Raw genomic sequence first — 18,348 nt, forward strand, 5'->3', positions numbered from 1 at the left:
AAATATATCTCCGGCATTTCATGGTGAAACTATTTTTAGTCTTGCCCTGTTATTAGGAGACTCAGATATGTTCTGGGAGAGTATCATACTCTAGATATTTTTCTTCTTGCTGGGACACAAGTGGATGAGAAGAGGAATTCAGTGTCATTGACTAGAACAACATTGATAAGGTTAGGAAAATAGCCGAGGACATCAAACTATATGAGCGTGAATAATGCGCTGACTTATCAGCTTGAGCAGTTCATTAAAATCTAATAATTTCTTACCCAGCAGTAATGACCAGCGTTACAAAGCTTATGTTCTGCTCCATAGAGCCTCCTCTCCCCCATGACTAAAGAAACAATGGTTTATCCAACAATTTAAAATATGTAGTTGAGAATGTTTTACTCTCAAGTAATTTATTTTTCCATGTTAATCCTCTCTCAAAAATGTTGCTTTAGGAGCAATCTTTGGGTCTTGGTGAGTGGGACCACTGGGTGGGGACTTAGTGTGCAGTTGTGTCTTAGCAATGAACCAGGACATTTTTTCATGAGGATATGTTTGCCTGCTGCCCAATAAATTTGTAATATATGAATGTTATATTAAAAATATAGAATTTAAATTGAAAAGTGTGGTCCTCAAGCAATCATATTATGAATACAATATGAAAATAGAAGAATTAAAGGCACTCACCGGTGTAGCTGTGCAGGAATTATTTTATTTTTCGGTGGAGGCTACATGGAGAGGTTTGCGGGGAGGGAAGGGAACACCATATCCGTCAGACAACGGCCGATTCGCACTTAAACTCAGTGCTCCAGCTGAAGCACTGAGTTTAAGTGCGAAACGGCCGTCGTCTGACGGATATCGTGTTCCCATCCCGCAAACCTCTCCATGTAACCTCCACCGAAAAGTAAAGTAATTCCTGCACAGCTGCACCGATGAGTGCCTTTAATTATTCTATTTTCATATTGGATACATCTTTGCTTTTGATTGAGCACACCGGCATGTTAAGGCTTTGCCTGGAGTTGTATGCAACCATCATTGGCAGCACATAAAATTTTATGCAAGCGGAAAAAAAGCGCTATTTAGTGAACAGTGCCCCAAGTTCCTCTAAATCACTTGTCACATTATGAATGCTCTTCCTATACAGAAGTGGACTCCCAAAAACATGAATATATACACAAAGTTTGGATGATACTCCAAGCAAAAAGAGCTACACAGGTGTGAGAGTGCAAATATTTTTCTATATGCTTTTTACTGACTATATATATATATATATATATATATATACTGTATGTGTATATATTGTGTGTGTGTGTGTGTATATATATATATATATATAAATATATATATATATATATATGTATATGTGTATATATATACACATACACTGTATATTCCTATATGTTTTTCTAAAACCAAACTTTCTTTTTTATATTAATAAGAAGGAAGAGTCTGTTTTCTGATTACTGCTAGTCTCAGGAAAGCAAGTATGTCTATGCCAAGGTCAGCAGCTGAAGACTGATACAAAGAAACGAAATGCAGATGTGATAAGAAAGACTGGCTATTTGCGCAAGTCCAAATTTATGGCCTGAGGTGCTACGTGCCAAGAACTCTGCAAGATATGGAGTTGAAGACACAGGAGGGGCTGGAGGGGAAGTCCCAAAAAATGCATAAATGTCACAGGTTTTCTGCATATGCTTTACTATAACCAATGGCATACTTACAAATTTTACTAAGGGATTAACCCATTGCAGCTCTATAAAAGGCTTGAAAAAATAAAGCACTTCTCCTGTGCACCTGCTCTCACCGAGTACGGTTTATACCAGATATCTGTGTGGTCTAAATTCCTTTGCCGGCTCTCAGTGACAATTAATCAGAGATATCAGCAGACATTCGCTGCCAGGAAGGTGATTTCAGAAACTATGGAATTTCTACTTGACACAAGTATTCCGTGTAAAATCACTATTTTTAGTCACAGTACAATCATAAAATATGGACAAAAAATAGATACAAACTACCGCGCTACCTGATGGGGAAAGGGTGTGGATAGAGCTTAATATATTATAAATGTTAGAAAAAAGGGAGTCAGACGTAAATTTCGATAGTAAAAATGAAATAGATTTTATTTATCATATAGAATAAATATTTAATAGGTCAAGAAACAATGTAAAGATCCAGGTATCTGGGCAAGGATATTGGTGAAGAGTCATGCGACTGGATATACAGAGCCTAAAAAAAATGGAAGGAAAGGGAAAATGAGTATGAATGTTTCTATACGCTGGTAGTGATAGGAGGGAGTGGCTAATAAACTAAAATACCTGAGTCCTGCAGATAGGAAAGGATGTCAGCTCGAAGGTGGAGAAGGGGGTAGGCTCCCCACACCTGTACATGATAAGAGGGTGCCTACAATAAAGTATAGACTAATTATACACTAATTAGTTGGTAATCCCAAGGACGTGTAGCTTAGACTGGTAAACTAGCCCGAAAGCGTACCGATGTCTTGTATGGATATGAGGGCGATGGTGGAGAATGAGATGGCTCTGACCCCCTGAAGTCATACAGTCTTTGAGCGCACCAGAGCAGGACAGGAGGAACCTTCTATCCTCTTCTGCTCGGCAGTTCAAAACCCTGCAGTCTCCGTTCAGCCCTTTAACTGTACGAGCCAATGGAACTCACAACCAACCGACCAACCCCCCTTCTGACCACCTGCTGGACAGGTAAGATTTGCCACGCATTAGTGAGCTACAGGCTAACCATGACCATTGTTACTCTCCCTGACTACCTATCACTAACCCTCCATTAACCCCCATTGACCTACATTAACCCTCTCTGATTGCTGGATTTCTGTAAACAGTGCTGCTTCTCCAGACAAGGTCTTCTTGTCCTCACTGCAGCTTCTGTGACTGGTATTAGCTCATTCCTATTAGCCTGCCCCCCTACCACTAAAGACTTTTACTCCAGCTATAAAGGAGGTCACTCCTACTGGTGCCAACTTTCATCATGTCAGGTAAATAACCCTGTTCCACAACCCCTATGTGAGGCATAGTGTTTGTACAAGCACCCTAATTTCATTACTTGCGTTGCAGATATAGATACCATCGTCCAATCTATATTACCCTTTGTCAGGATGCAATTTGAGACAAGCACTATTTCAGGTATTCATATTTTTAGCATATATATATATTTAAATCTATACACACACACACACACACACACACACATACACACATATATATATATATATATATACAGTTAGGTCCAGAAATATTTGGACAGTGACACAATTTTCGCGAGTTGGGCTCTGCATGCCACCACATTGGATTTGAAATGAAACCTCTACAACAGAATTCAAGTGCAGATTGTAACGTTTAATTTGAAGGTTTGAACAAAAATATCTGATAGAAATTGTAGGAATTGTACACATTTCTTTACAAACACTCCACATTTTAGGAGGTCAAAAGTAATTGGACAAATAACCCAAACCCAAACAAAATATTTTTATTTTCAATATTTTGTTGCGAATCCTTTGGAGGCAATCACTGCCTTAAGTCTGGAACCCATGGACATCACCAAACGCTGAGTTTCCTCCTTCTTAATGCTTTGCCAGGCCTTTACAGCCGCAGCCTTCAGGTCTTGCTTGTTTGTGGGTCTTTCCGTCTTAAGTCTGGATTTGAGCAAGTGAAATGCATGCTCAATTGGGTTAAGATCTGGTGATTGACTTGGCCATTGCAGAATGTTCCACTTTTTTGCACTCATGAACTCCTGGGTAGCTTTGGCTGTATGCTTGGGGTCATTGTCCATCTGTACTATGAAGCGCCGTCCGATCAACTTTGCGGCATTTGGCTGAATCTGGGCTGAAAGTATATCCCAGTACACTTCAGAATTCATCCGGCTACTCTTGTCTGCTGTTATGTCATCAATAAACACAAGTGACCCAGTGCCATTGAAAGCCATGCATGCCCATGCCATCACGTTGCCTCCACCATGTTTTACAGAGGATGTGGTGTGCCTTGGATCATGTGCCGTTCCCTTTCTTCTCCAAACTTTTTTCTTCCCATCATTCTGGTACAGGTTGATCTTTGTCTCATCTGTCCATAGAATACTTTTCCAGAACTGAGCTGGCTTCATGAGGTGTTTTTCAGCAAATTTAACTCTGGCCTGTCTATTTTTGGAATTGATGAATGGTTTGCATCTAGATGTGAACCCTTTGTATTTACTTTCATGGAGTCTTCTCTTTACTGTTGACTTAGAGACAGATACACCTACTTCACTGAGAGTGTTCTGGACTTCAGTTGATGTTGTGAACGGGTTCTTCTTCACCAAAGAAAGTATGCGGCGATCATCCACCACTGTTGTCATCCATGGACGCCCAGGCCTTTTTGAGTTCCCAAGCTCACCAGTCAATTCCTTTTTTCTCAGAATGTACCCGACTGTTGATTTTGCTACTCCAAGCATGTCTGCTATCTCTCTGATGGATTTTTTCTTTTTTTTCAGCCTCAGGATGTTCTGCTTCACCTCAATTGAGAGTTCCTTAGACCGCATGTTGTCTGGTCACAGCAACAGCTTCCAAATTCAAAACCACACACCTGTAATCAACCCCAGACCTTTTAACCACTTCATTGATTACAGGTTAACGAGGGAGACGCCTTCAGAGTTAATTGCAGCCCTTAGAGTCCCTTATCCAATTACTTTTCAATTACTTTTGGTCCCTTGAAAAAGAGGAGGCTATGCATTACAGAGCTATGATTCCTAAACCCTTTCTCCGATTTGGATGTGAAAACTCTCATATTGCAGCTGGGAGTGTGCACTTTCAGCCCACATTATATATATAATTGTATTTCTGGACATGTTTTTGTAAACAGCTAAAATAACAAAACTTGTGTCACTGTCCAAATATTTCTGGACCTAACTGTACATATATATATATATATATATATATATATATATATATATATATATATATATATATATATATATAATATATATATATATATATATATATACAGTGTATATATATATATATATATATATATATACATATATATCTTCAGAACTACTACAATTAATTACACATGTTGTGTACGGTTGTTGGGTTTTTTTATAGGAATTTTACGGAATATATTTGTTAACCCCTTCACAACCAGCCGATTTTGCGCTTTCCGGGTTTTTTTCGTCATATTTCTTCCAAGAGACTTAACTTTATTATTTTTCAGTCAATATGGTCACATGAGGGCTTGTTTTTTTTGCAGAACGAGCTGTATTTTTAAATGAAACCATGAGTTTTACCATAGAGTGTACTAAATAACGGCAAAAATTTCCAAATGCGGAAAAATGGCAAAAAAAAGTGTGATTGCACTATTGTTTTAGGGATATTTTATTCACTATGATCACTATATGGTAAGACTGATGTGTTGTTGTGATGCCTCAAGTTGCTGCAAGTTCGTAGACACCAAACATGTATAGGTTTAATTTTATCTAAGGGGTTAAAAAAAATTTGAAGTTTGTCCAAAAAAAGTCATGTACATTTTGCGCCATTTTCCGCACATAGCGTTCTCATTTTTTTTTAGATTTGGGGCTCAGTGATGGCTTATTTTTTGTGTCTCGGCCTGTTATTTTTTAATGCTACCATTTTTACGCAGAAGCTACGTATTGCATTTTGCGCAAACTATGTGGCCACCAATAATCGTAATTTTGGTGTTTGGAATTTTTTTGCCGCTACGCCGTTTACCGATCAAATTAATTGATTTTATATTTTGATAGATCGGGCATTTCTGAATGCAGCAATACCAAATATGTGTATATTTTTTAACCCTTAAATTTTCAATGGGGCAAAAGGGGGGTGATTTGAACTTTTACGTTTTTTTATTTTTTAAAACTTTTTTTTAACCTTTTTTTTTTTCATTTTACTACTCCCCCTAGGGGGCTATATGGATCAGCTGTCTGATCGCTCTTCCATATCTGCTGATCACAGGTACACAGCTGTGAACACCAGATATGCTTATCTCCTGTCTCACATAGCTCTCGGCTCGGTGAAACAGTAAGTGAGTCATGTGAGCTACAGGAGTCATCACATGACCCTGTGCTACCATGACAACCACCGGAAGTCACGTGATCACGTCATATGACTTCTGGTATTGGCCTCTGAGTACCGATCTACTACTAGCGCTGTTAATATGGCGCTGTCATATCTTGTCATATATTTAAGGAGTTAACAGGTACGGGTGGATAGCGATTCCACTCGTACCTTCTAAGCAAACATGTCAGCTGTATAAATCAGCTGACATGTGCGCGGATCCCCGCCTGCAGCCCGCAGCAGCAGGTAGGGATTAAAACTATCACCGCAGGGACATAATATTACTGCCCGCGGTCGTTAAGGGGTTAATATATATTTGTTATATTAATATTTTTATTTTTATAATATATTTATATTTAAATATTTTTAAACAAGGAGTATTGAAATATTTATTTTTTTTTAGGTTCTAATATAGCTGGCTCTGCTCACTTTTTTCAATTTTTGGGTACCCTCTAATGGTTTTTAAACATCACCAGGAGCCCTACTGTAGCTCAATCAAGACATTTACTGATATGGTTTTTGTCTAGTTTATCATTCTAACCCACACTTCTTTGGCGTTACTAACTAACTAGTTTATACTTTATTTTAGGCGCTTTTTTTCCGTTCACTGGTGTGGAGAGCTATCTCCTACTCAACCATCGCCCTCAAATCCATGCAAGACCCTTACCGGTATGCTTTCTGCCTAGTTTACCAGTCTAATCTACACTTTAGTGTATAATTAGTCTATACTTCATTGTAGGCGCCCTCTTATCGTGTACAGGTGTGGTGTGGGGAGCCTACCCCTTTCTCCACCCTCGAGCTGACATCCTCTCCTATCTGCAGGACTCAGGTATTTTAGTTTATTAACCACCCCCTCCTATCACTACCAGCGTGTTGAAACATTCATACTCATTTTCCCTTCCCTTCCATTTTTTAGGTTCTATATATCCAGTCACCAATATACGTGACCGGATACCTGGATCGTTATGTTGTTTCTTGACCTTTTAAACATTTATTCTATATGATAAATAAAATCTATTTTAGTTTTACTATCTAAATTTACGTCTGACTCCCTTTTTTCAACATTTATGATGCATTAAGGTCTATCCAAACCCTTTCCCCAAAGAGCGGTAGTTTGTATTTATTTGTCAGTATTTTCTATATTCTGACAGGGCAGATGCGCCCTTTCTAAGGGGGCGCTTCGTGCGGCGTCACAGCGACGTCACTAAGTGGCCGCCCAATAGAAGCAGAGGGAGGGAGATGAGCGGGACGTAACATCCCGCCCACCTCCTTCCTTCCACATTGCCGGCGGCCGCAGGTAAGCTGTTTGTCGTTCCCGGGGTATCACCCATAGCAATGTGTGCTGCCTCTGGAACGATGAACAACCTGCGTCCTCCACAATCAACGATTTTTTAAAAAGGAACGACGTGTCAACGATGGACGATAAGGTGAGTATTTTCCATCGTTAACGGTTGTTCCTTGCTGTCACACGCAGAGACATCGCTAACGATGCCGGATGTGCATCACGGAATCCGTGACCCCGGCGATATATCGTTAGATAAGTCGCTGCGTGTAACGCTGACTTAAGTTTAGTACAATTTGATCAATAAATAAATACATGTACTAAATATGTTCATTCAAGTAAGGAAAATATGATAATAGAAAATTATGAACCGTGGTTTGCCCTCCAAGGAAGCAGGGCGAAACGCGCGTCAGGGTGGAGGGACGTAGATACAGAGAGGCACATGCACCTTTGCAGGTAATCTAACATTTTGGCGGTTGGTGACTGTTCACATTAAGTCATCAGGCTTTGTCCACAGGCTATTTACTTCATGCAGCATTTGCTTGGACCTGTCCCGCCCACAGCCATGACTCAGTCATGGGTACGGGATTGAAATAGACCAGGTGAGTGCTGCTAAGAGCAGTTCTACTATTCATATGTGAGGCCGTATGGCACATTTTATAAAAATATTTTAGTGTAGGACTGCTTCAAATGAGATTTGCCGTGACGTGGCGAAGCAGCTCAAGAAATTGTAATTTTTTGCCAAAAATCTCAAAATTTTTAAAATAAGTACAGTTTGGAATGTTTAGTGCTGTAGTGCACATTTGGTGCTGCTTTTTGTTTTTTCTTCATTGAATTGGTCGGTGGTTGACCTCCACCTTGCTTTGCACCCCAATTTGGGATGTATTCCATCTGTCTAGATTTTGGCGGTTGGTGACTGTTCACATTAAGTCATCAGGCTTTGTCCACAGGCTATTTACTTCATGCAGCATTTGCTTGGACCTGTCCCGCCCACAGCCATGACTCAGTCATGGGTACGGGATTGAAATAGACCAGGTGAGTGCTGCTAAGAGCAGTTCTACTATTCATATGTGAGGCCGTATGGCACATTTTATAAAAATATTTTAGTGTAGGACTGCTTCAAATAAGATTTGCCGTGACGTGGCGAAGCAGCTCAAGAAATTGCAATTTTTTGCCAAAAATCTCAAAATTTTTAAAATAAGTACAGTTTGGAATGTTTAGTGCTGTAGTGCACATTTGGTGCTGGCTTTTTGTTTTTTAATCTAACATACAGTAGCTATGGTTCATAACGTGTGGTTTCACATTAGCATTATATGGATTAGCTAGTGTTACCACTTGCGAAATATATACTTATGACACACTGGACAACCAGCAGATACGGTATATATGCCAGATCGATCCTTCAGAATTCTTTTGCACTTTAAGGACCATAGTAGATCAGCTAGCCATACTAGAAACTCATTTATCCTTTTTTCCTTACTTAAATTAATTTATTTACTACATGTATTTATTTATTGATCAAATTGTACTATCTTAGGCTCTATATGTGGTTCACACTGTACTATTAATATACTTTGGCTCGTCTATTGATATTTATTACTCATTGAATCATAGGCAAGTTTTACCACTGAGCCATTACTCTATATAACCTATCTATGTCCCTCATATATTCATTGGCATCCTTTGCTGAATTTTAATGCTATATATTTTATGACTGTACTGAGAATAAAAATATTGATTTTACCAGGAATACTTGTAGCTCTTTTTGTTTGGACTATCATCTAAACTTTGTGGATATAAAGAGATAGAAGTAAAATCCTAATATCCAAAATTACCTCCAAGTTAAAAAAAGAAAGTGGTCAGAAGACGGCCACTATCCGTTCATATTTATGTTGATTTTATTCAAGTTTATTCCTGGCGTAATCCCAGTTGGTGAAAAATTGCAACGGAAATATAATTTTTAGAAACTTTTGAAGGCGACAAAGTCAGTATGTGTAAAACCCAGATAGCATCACTGATTCCCACCTTGTTTCCTTGGGGAAAGCTATAAATATGTTTAATACTTCAAGGAAACCCTTACGTTAACTTGTAGAGAGGCAGGGTCACATTTTACTACAAGACACTAGAATGCAGGTGCCTGGGATGGCACTAATAAGGCGACAGCCTTATATTACTGCACAAACATAAATCTCATTATGGGAATAGAGAGAACCACTTTGGATAGAAGTCAACCGTCTACAGGAAGACCAACTGGTCTGTGTGCTTCCTCATTATCGAAGACATACTAATAAATAAGTGAAGATAATTGCAGCCATGATGCCTGGCTGTCTTTAGCCCACACTAGTGACACCAACAAAGCATGATGAAGATGCCTCATGGTGGCTCAGTGGTTAGCATTGCAGCCTTGCAGTGCTTTGGTACTTGGTAGAGATGAGCGAACCCAAACTGTAAAGTTAGCGTTCATATATAACACAGACTTTTAAACAAATCAGTGTCCGAGTTTGGAGTTTGGATGCTGTATGTATGTAAACCACTCAATCGAGCACAGGGGTTCTCAAAGCTCAGCCCTGTGTAAATCGCTTGCTGTCTCTGAATGGCTCTCAATGGGGGAAAAAAACAACATTTTTAGATGTAGTGTGTCAAAAAAACCCAAAATGCTCCCTCCCATGGAAATGCTCTACTTAAGGCTGGCTGCATGTGGGTGGAGAACCAAATTGCCCAATCATTGAATTGCAATGGAGTTCGGGCTCCAGAATCAAGTTCAGGTCAAGTATGTCAAGAAGGGTGCCGAACTGACCCTTATCTGAAGTCCCGCAGAAACTGGTGAACCCAAACTTCCACGGATCCGCTCATTCCTAGTCTTGGGTTCAAATCCTATTAAGGACAACATCTGCAAGAAGTTTATATGTTCTCTCCGAGTTTGTGTGGGTTTTCTACCGGTTCTCCAGTTTCCTCCAAAGACATGCTGATAGGGAATTTAGATTGGGAGCCCCAATGGGGACAGTGATAATCACGTTTGTAAAGCTCTGTGGAATTATTAGCGCTACATAAGTGAGTAAAATAAATAAATATGTCAATGTCATCTGTACAATAATTCACTTTCAAGGCAATTCACAGATATAGCCATGCTCAGGGAACATAATTGTTTCTGTGGTTTCAAACACCAGGATTTTTATAATTGGGAAACTGGACTATGGTGTGTTCAGGATGGTCAAAAAATATAATTGGAAACATGACGGTCATATTATTGCATTAGGGGGTTCCTTTGGAAAATATGACATACATTAGAATTATCTCTTGAAACCATTTTTACTTTCCTTTTAATAAACCATTCTGCTCTCACCTGACCAGGAAGAGGACTGAAAGGTCTAGATAAGACTCTAAAATATCTCATCCAAAGATGCCAAGTGTCAAGGCCCCTTTACACGCTGCAACATCGCTAACGACATCGCTGTAACGTCACCGGTTTTGTGACGTAATAGCGACCTCCCCAGCGACATTGCAGTGTGTGAGACGCATCAGCGACCTGGCCCCTGGTGTGAGGTCACTGATCGCTACAAATCTTTCAGGACCATTTTTTGGTCCTTTGTTTCCCGCTGAGCAGCATGCATTGGTGTGTTTGACACCGTTACAACGATATCGTTAGCGACTTCCCCTTCAAATAGCTGCTTTGACACGTCCCCAATGACCAGCTAGGTCGATCTGCAGGTCCGTATCGCTGCTGCGTCGTTGGTAAGGTCTGCCTGTTTGACAGCTCACAGCAACTCACCAGAGACTTTGTAGCGATCCCAGCCAGGTCGGGATCGCTAGAAAGTCTCAGTGTGTAAAGGGGCCTTCAGACCAAGGAGAAACAATAAAGGCCCCGTCACACACACAGATAAATCTTTGGCAGATCTGTGGTTGCAGTGAAATCATGGACATATTGTTCCATTTGTACACAGCCACAAACCTGCCACTGATTGTCCACAATTCACTGCAGCCACAGATTTATCTCTGTGTGTGACAGGGCCTTAAGAGTTCTACATCTATCCAAATTTTAAAGGTTCTCCTCCACTGAATTTCTCACCTATCTAATCAGTAAGAAGTTTCTTTGTCTCTTTTATTTTCATTAGTTTTGCTTTGTGTGTTTGTCCTTTTATTTCAACTTTTGTCATTTTTACAAGCCCTGAACCTTTTGTACATTAAATTTAAAATTTAACAAGTTTGTTTCTTCCTTAGCCTTACTTTATGAAGCTAAGTTGTGTTACTCTATTGAAAAGTAATGGCAACAAGAAGTGTGGTGTAAATGTGTGAATTTTTTTGTTTTGAGGTGTTTTTGTTTTTTTTTTGAGGTGCACTTAGCTCACTGTTAACCTACTGCACTATGTGAGTGGATGAATAAGTCTGAGAAGCAGAGTATCTACCTTCTACATGACTGTCATTGCAAGTCATGTGGGCAATGACAGTGATGGTTTTGTTCTGGGGGGGTTTTGTAGGGTTTTGTGGCTGTGTCATGATGAGGTGTGTGCATTGTGGGAGTCTACAGGTTTATTGGTTTATTTCCAGAGGCACTTCAGGGAGCTCAGGACCTCCAAGAATGATGGAATAAGAATCAGCTCCAACATTTGGTGTGTAATTTATGTGCATGAGGTTTCTGAGCTGTCAGCGCTACTAGTGATAAATGACTTGAGTCTAACAGCACCAATCCCATCCCTTACAGCATACACAGTTCATATAAACTTGGAGGAAGACAAAGTATTCTATAGCTATAATACTCGCTTTATCCTGTATTGCAACTCAGATTTCTTGACTGATTTGATAAACATCTATGTTCAGGATAACAATAGTCCACCCCTGTTGCAGACCCTGATACAGTCTTCTGGACAAGATTAAAAAAAAATTAGTGTACAAGGGAACACAAGTCCAGAAAAGATTAAAAAAATAAATAGTGTAGAAGGGAACACAACTCCAGACAAGATTTGAAAAAAATAAATAAATACAAATTTGTACAAAGGAACATAAGTCCAGAGAAGATGAAAAAAAAACAAAAAATAGTGTACAAGGGAACACACGTCCAGAGAAGATTAAAAAAAATAGTGTATAAGGGAACACAAATCCAAAGAAGATTCAAAAAATAGTGTAAAAAAGAACACAACTCCAGAGAAGATTAAAAAAAAATAGTGTAGAAGGGAACACAAGTCCAGAGAAGCTTAAAAAATATTAGTGTATAAGGGAACACAAGTCCAGAGAAGATTAAAAAAAATAGTGTATAAGGGAACACAAGTCCAGAGAAGATTAAAAAAAAATAGTGACCAAAAGAACACAAGTTCAGAGAAGATTAAAAAAACATAGTGTCTAAGGGAACACAAGTCCAGAGAAGATTAAAAAAAAAATGAGTGTAGAAGGGAATACAAGTCCAGAGAAGATTTAAAAAAAATAAATTACTGTATAAGAGAACACAAGTCCGGAGAAGATTAAAAAAATATAATGTATAAGGGAACACAAGTCCAGAGAAGATTAAAAAAATAGAGTACAAAGGAACACAATTCTTGAGAAGGTTAAAAAAAATTATGTACAGGGGAACCCAAGTTGGGAAAAAAACACTGCAATACCAGCAAGTGCTTCTACATCTTCAAAATCAGGTTCTAACATAGCTGACTTTTCCTGTAACTTATGGACTCTTTTGTGCCAAGGCCCCATTACTTAATTATTCTTTACATATAGTCTATCCATGACTACAGGTAATCTAACCATGATAACCCTAGACACTTGCAAAAATCAAATGAAAAAATGTCACATTCATTTTACACAGATCTTCTAATGCACAGTTACCGTACCTATGTCCACGGTGAACGTTGAGCTGAATGTCCCGTACTTCTGGTCATGCGCACTAGACCTGTCTGAAGCTGGGACGTGTACACCCGGCTTCATACTGTTCATGACCAGAAGTGCAGGACATTCAACTCAGTGTTCACTGCGAACAAAGGTATACACATCACCGCTGGAGATGCTGCATTGAATAGCATGTTAGCATGCCCTTGTGGGTATGCTAACATGCTAAGAGGGCGGCTAGTCGGGGAAGTAACGCCCTCACAACTAGTCGCTGTCCTCATTAGTATATTATAAAGAATCTTTAGAAATACATTTTCTAAAGATCACTTTATCTATGCTAGTATATACAGAGGTGATTAGGCAGGGATTAGCAATATGCATGCAGAACTGCTCTTGGTTCTGGGTGTATATTGCACCTGACTGGTTCCCTTTAAGTTATTCCCTCCTGCAGGGCTGCCACCAGGGAGTTCAGGGCCCCATTGTAGCAAAATTTACAGGCCCCTTTGAGACTCCTCCCAGGTTCCACCCAGCTCCGCCTCTACTCCTTAAACCTTCCGCAGTCCCACAGCCACTCTTGGAAAAACTCCATTTCTGCAAAATGCCCTCACCAATCTCACATTAACAGTTCCATCACATACCATTTGCTGGCTGAATATATACAGCTCTGGCAAAAATTAAGAAACCACTGCACAGGTTTATAAAAATCAGCTTCTCTACATGTCTGTCAGCCATTCCATTCCAGTGTCAGTTGAATTCCACCCAGAGTACACCTCATTCTGCTTAATGTGCTTCTGATAGGTGATCACCTGAACCAAATCTTATTTATCGAGGGAAAGTATAAAAACACTGCTGTGGTCTTCACAATCCTCTTGCAATAGGACAAGCTGGATGGCAAAACAAGTGCTAGTAATATCCCAAAAGTAACAAGAATGAAAAAATAACTTTTAACCATGCCAAAGGAGTTGAAAAGAAAAGTCTTGAGTGAAGAAAAGAGGGGCTCAATTCTGGTTTTACTAACAGAAAAATACAGTGAGTACATGTTGCCTCCATCTTTAATCCCTTAATGATCATGGGCAGTAAAGTTACGCACAATCGCTCCAATCAGCGTGCGGGGGGTGGGGCTGACCTGGAGGTGACGTCTCTCTCAAGGCTTGTTTTGGCCTGGAGAGCCCTCTCCCAGTCAGTCTGCGGCATGCCCCTGCTGGCACTTGTAGTTCCAAGCCGGCGCTGCTGCCCATCGCCGCTGCTCAATCGCCGCCACCGCAAGTACTGCCCCTCCTCCGACCTCTTCATCCGTCCCTCCCTCCCCTTCCCCATGGCTTTTCCTGTCCCCCCGCTCCTCCCCCCTCATGGCTTCTCCTGTCCCATGCCCCTCCTCTCTTTCCCCCTAGACTTCTCCTGTCCCCCTCCCCTTGCCTGCTGCCGCCGCTGTCCAGATCCTCCTGCCGAGTCATCCGAGGTCTTCATCCATCTGAACTCATCTGCTAATGAGTGCCTCCATCGCTGGTGCTTCCTGGGTTCCTGGGTCCTAGCATCAGTCTTCCTTCTAACTGCTCTGGTCACTGATCTTCCTGGTTCTGTGAGTATAATTTTTTTGTCTATCATCCCACGTCGCTTTTTGTACCCCATCCGTCCATGTGTCTTGCAGCTGCCGATTTGTGGTGCACATCACAGATCGCCATTCGTGCGCAATTTTGGGCAGGACTTCTTTTTCTGTTTTTCACTGACGTCCGTTTAGTATGTTTCTTTTTTATGTTATCAAATCTGAATCTCCTTTCTATTTTCTCTTTTTCTTTCTAGGTTTTTTTCTACTCAAAGAAAATAGATTCTCAATTTTTTATTTTTTTTTACACACACCCCACACACCGTACACAATGTCCCAAAGGTAGGTTCCTTGGGGAATGGTGGGGTCACATGTGTAGAGTTTCCACTATTTAGGCACATCAAGGGCTCTTCAAACGCAACATGGCGTCTGCTAACAATTCCAGACAATTTTGCGTTTGAAAATTCAAATGGTATTTTTTGCCTTTTGAGACCCTGCCATGCGCCTAAACAGTGGTTTCCCCCCACATATGGGGTATCAGAATACTCAGGAGAAAATTCCCAATACATTTTGAAATCCCTTTTATCCTGCTGCTCTTATGACAATGAAAAAAAGTAGAGACTAAGAGAACATTTGGTGATATTTTTTTTTTTTCATTTTCATGGCACAACATTATAAAATTCACTGAAGCACCTGGGGGTTCAAAGTGCTCAGTACACATCTACATATGTTCCTTGGGGGGGTCTAGTTTCCAAATTGGGGTCACTTCTGGGAGGTTTCCACTGTTTAGGCACCTCAGGGGGTCTCCAAACCCGACATGGCATTCGCTAATGATTCCAGATAATTTTGCTTTCAAAAATTCAAATGGCGCTCCTTTCATTCTGAGCCCCGCCATGCGCCCAAACAATTGATTGATCACTTATAAGGTATCAGCGTACTCAGGAGAAATTGCACAATAAATTTTATGTTACATTTTTTCCTGATACCCTTGTGGAAAAAAAAGCTACATGTTTGAAGTAACAATTTTGTGGTAAAAAAAAATATATATTTTCACGGCTCACTGTTATAAACTTCTGTGAAGCCTCCGGGGGTTCAAAGTGCTCACCAAACATCTTGATAAATTCCTTGAGGGGTCTAGTTTCCAAAATGGGGTCACTTGTGGGGGAGCTCCATTGTTTAGGCACTGCAGGGGGTCTCCAAACCCAACATGGCGTCCGCCAATGATTCCAGCTAATTTTGCTTTCAAAAATTTGAATGGCACTCCTTCCCTTCCGAGCCCTGCTATGTGCCCAAACAACTAATTTCCACCACATATGAGGTATCAGTGTACTCATGAGAAATAGCACAATCAATACTGTGATGCATTTTTGTCTGATACCCTTGTGAAAATGCATTTTTGTGTAAAAAAAAAAAGTAAAATTTTCATTTTTTTCTTCCACATTGCTTTGCTTCCTGTGAAACACCTAAAGGGTTAATAAACTTCTTGGATGTGGTTTTGAGCAGTATGAGGGGTGCTGTTTTTAGGATGGGGTCACTTTTGGGCATTTTGTCACCTCAGCTTCTCACTGTCAGTTCAAATGTGATATGGTCCCTAAACAAAAATGGCTTTGAAAATTTTGTTGGAAAAATTAGAAATTGCTGATGAACTTTGACACCTTCTAACTTCCTAACAAAATAAAATTTTGTTTCAAAAATTGCACTGGTGTAAAGTAGACAAGTGGGAAATGATATTTAGGAACTATTTTGTGTGACATATTACTCAAATTTATGACCATAAAATTTCAAAGTTTGAAAATTGTGAAATTTTCTAAACTTTCCCCAAATTTCCAAAATATTCACAAATAAACGCCAAATATATTGGCCTAAATTTACCACCATCATGAATTACAATATGTCACGAAAAAAACAACCTCAGAATCACCAGGATTCGTGGAAGCATTCAAGAATTATAACTTGTCAAAGTGACACTGGTCACAATTGCAAAAAATGGCCCAGCCAGACAGCTGTTTTAGTGGCCGGGGTGAAGGGATTAAAATTTATAAGACGGCAGTCCAGTACAAGGTCAAGCAGCAAACATTGGGGACAACAAAGCTACAAACAAGCAGAGGGCGAAAGCGACTCTCCACTGACCAGGATGACCGTCATCTTATTCGAATGTCACTCAGCAACCGCAGGATGACATCAAGTGACCTACAAAAGGAATGGCAAATGGCAGTTGTGGTGAAGTGCATGGAAAGAACAGTTCATAAAAGGCTCTTTGAGGCAGGGCTCAAGTCATGTAAAGCTAGAAAAAAAGGCTTTCATCAATGAGAAGTAAAGGAGAGCTAGGCTGAAGTTTTCCAAAGACCATAAGGATTGGACCATAGAGGACTGGAGTAAGGTAATCTCTGATGAGTCTAATTTTCAGCTTTGCCCAACACCTGGTCATCTAATGCTTAGACAGAGACCTGGAGAAGTGTACAAGCCACAGTGTCTTGCACCCACTGTGAAATTTGATGGAGGATCGGTAATGATCTGGGGGTGCTTCAGCAAGGTTGGAATTGGGCAGATTAAACTTTGTAAAGGACGAATGAATCAAGCTGCATACAAGGTTAGCCTGGAAAAACAGTTGCTTCTTTTTGCTCAGGCAATGTTCCCCAACTCTGAGGACTGTTTTTTCCAGCAGGACACATGCGCCATGCCACACAGCTAGGTCAATCAATGTGTGGCTGAAGGACCACCCCATCAAAACCCTGTCATGGGCAGCCCAATCTCCAGACCTGAACCCCATTGAAAACCTCTGGAATGTTATCAAGGGGAAGATGGATAGTCACAAGCCATCAAACAAAGAACTGCTTACATTTTTGTGCCAGGAGTGGCATAAGGTCACCTAAAAGCAGTGTGAAAGACTGGTGAAAAGCATGCCAAGACGCATGAAAGCTGGGATTAAAAATCATAGTTATTCCACAAAATATTGATTTCTGAACTCTTCCTGAGGTAAAACATTAGTATTGATGTTTCTAAATGATTATGAACTTGTTTTCTTTGCATTATTTGAGGTCTGAAAGCAATGCATTTTTTGTTATTTTGACCATTTCTCATTTTCAGAAAATAAATACAAAATGTATTGCTTGGAAATTCGGAGATATGTTTTCAGTAGCTTATTGAATGAAACAACAATTTACATTTTACTCAAAAATATACCTATAAAGAGAAAAATCTGAAAAACTGAAGTGGTCTCTTAATTTTTGCCAGAGCTACATATATATATATATATATATATATATATATATACACATATATTCATTCCAGAAAATTAAGTATTTCTCTCAGAAAATTAATAATTCATCCCCTACACCGCCCTTCTCCGTAATATATCTCCCACACTGCCGTTCTGTACATTATCCCTCACATACTGCCCCTCTAATATCCCCACACACACTGCCCTTCTGTATATTGCTCCACACACAGTCCCTCTGTATAATATCCACACACACTGCCCCTCTGTATAATATCTCTCCCAGATACTGCCACTCTGTATAATATTCCCCCACATACTGCCCCTCTGCATAATATCCCCACACACTTCCCCTCTGTATAACATCCCCACACACATACTTCCCCTCTGTATAATATCCTCCACACACTAACCCTTTGTATAATATCTCTCGACACACA

The 18,348-nt window shown here is 40.0% G+C and overlaps 1 protein-coding gene and 1 long non-coding RNA gene across 2 annotated transcripts in view; one reads left to right on the forward strand and one right to left on the reverse strand.

Moving 5' to 3' along the window:
* Positions 1-18,348, reverse strand: part of CORIN (corin, serine peptidase) — a 467,012-nt gene that overhangs the window by 252,973 nt on the left and 195,691 nt on the right. The window lies entirely within an intron of this gene.
* Positions 110-1,691, forward strand: LOC142307367 (uncharacterized). The gene is made up of 3 exons (XR_012753980.1): positions 110-170; positions 1,130-1,200; positions 1,425-1,691. It is a non-coding gene; the product is annotated as an uncharacterized LOC142307367 (long non-coding RNA).

Source organism: Anomaloglossus baeobatrachus, chromosome 1, assembly GCF_048569485.1.
Source record: "Anomaloglossus baeobatrachus isolate aAnoBae1 chromosome 1, aAnoBae1.hap1, whole genome shotgun sequence".
NCBI lineage: Eukaryota > Metazoa > Chordata > Amphibia > Anura > Aromobatidae > Anomaloglossus > Anomaloglossus baeobatrachus.